At 63.7% G+C, this 1753-nt stretch overlaps 1 pseudogene; it reads left to right on the forward strand.

The window, feature by feature from the left end:
* Positions 1-380: 380 nt before the first annotated feature.
* Positions 381-1422, forward strand: LOC101408877 (spindlin-W pseudogene; annotated as a pseudogene).
* Positions 1423-1753: the final 331 nt, after the last annotated feature.

Here is a 1753-nt window from a genome sequence, read left to right on the forward strand (position 1 = left end):
TTTGGGCTCCGTGTGCTCAGCTGTCCTGTGGTCCTCATCTGGACGATTTTCCTTAGGCGTAAGAGCTTGCAATGCAACAACGGTGCGTATTGGACCGCCTATAGGGTGAAGACAGAACCCAGCACGGCGGGGCCTGGGACGGGAGCCAGACAGGGAGCGCGGCGCAGAGCCGGGATGGGCGCAGTGCGCGTGCGCAGCGAGGCCAGGGCGGGGGCGGGAGCGGGGCGCGGAGCGGGGGTGGGCTCACTGCGCGTGAGCAGTGAGGCCCGGACGGAGCGGGGCGGGAGCGCGGCGCGGGGCTGGGGTGGGCTCACTGCGCGTGCGCAGCGAGGTCAGGCCGGGGCGGGGAGGGAGCGCGGGGCTGGGGTGGGCGCCGTCCGGCTCGGCGGGCGGGGGCTGGACGGCGGGGCCGCGGACGACGCCCGGGCGGCCCGCCGGAAGACTCCCGTTTCCCGTGATTTTGCTGAACTTGTGGCCGAGTTCTTGGCCGCTGGATGAGCGGCAGCGTTGAGACTGTGTGAGAAGTTTCCAGCGGGGGCCTCCCGAGTGTCCGCCGCCCCGCCGCTCGCCTCCATGCGGGTGGACGCGGCCCCCGGGCGGAGGCCGGCCGGCCCGCGGTCCGGGGCTGGCGGGGGCCGCGGCCCCGCGGGCGCGCCGAGCACCAGGGCGGCCCGCAGACGGCGTCGGCGCGGCGCGGGGCCCCGCACCCCCGACCGGCGGCCGCGGAGCCTGGTGGGCTGCAGGATCCGGCACGGCTGGAGGGAGGGGGACGGCCCGGTCACCCAGTGGAGGGGCACCGTGCTGGACCAGGTGCCCGTGAACCCCGCCCTGTACCTCATCAAGTACGACGGCTTCGACTGCGTCTACGGCCTGGAGCTCCACAGGGACGCGCGCGTGTCCGCGCTGGAAGTGCTGGCCGACAGGGTCGCGCCGTCCCCCGTGGGCGAGGCCCACCTGGCCGACAGGATGGTGGGCAAGGCCGTGAAGCACACCTTCGAGGGCGAGGACGGCGCCCGGGACCAGTGGCGGGGAACGGTCCTGGCGCGCGCCCCCACCATGAGCACGTGGTTTTACATCACCTACGAGAAGGACCCGGTCCTGTACATGTACCAGCTCCTAGACGACTACAGAGAAGGCGACCTGCGCATCATGCCGGACCCCAAGGACTCGCCTCCAGCAGGACAGGAACCAGCAGAAGTTGTGGACAGCCTGGTGGGCAAACGGGTGGAGTACGCCAAGGAAGATGGCTCCCAGAGGACTGGCATGGTCATTCACCAAGTGGAAGCGAGACCGTCCGTCTGTTTCATCAAGTTTGATGACGATTTCCATATCTATGTGTACAATTTGGTGAAAACATCCTAGATGTCATCACCAACTTTGCCACATTTGTGAAAGTATTAAAGGTATAATTTGTAGACCTAAGACCTGATTGCTTCCCAGTTTAATGAAAGCTTAAATCTCCCTGCGAACCCACCGTCTCTGCCAGCAGAGCTGGTTTCCTTCTGAATAGTACAGATTTATGTGACCACAGAGCATTTTGTGTAAGGAGTTCCTTGCTCTTAAAGGAAGTCTGCCTGTCTGGAGGGGAGTTACAGGCAAGTTTGGTCAAAGTTAAGGGAGAATCAACGTCATTCAAAACTGTAATGGGTCCTATCCATTCTCCCCTTCACTCTTAGCACTTTTATTCTGCTGCCTCAATGCAAGCATAGTTTGGTGTTTTTTGACGGCCTTTTTAGAGATATATATGTATCTG

This window comes from Ceratotherium simum, chromosome 19 (genome assembly GCF_057802395.1).
Source record: "Ceratotherium simum simum isolate JZ-2026a chromosome 19, ASM5780239v1, whole genome shotgun sequence".
In the NCBI taxonomy this organism is placed as follows: Eukaryota; Metazoa; Chordata; class Mammalia; order Perissodactyla; family Rhinocerotidae; genus Ceratotherium; species Ceratotherium simum.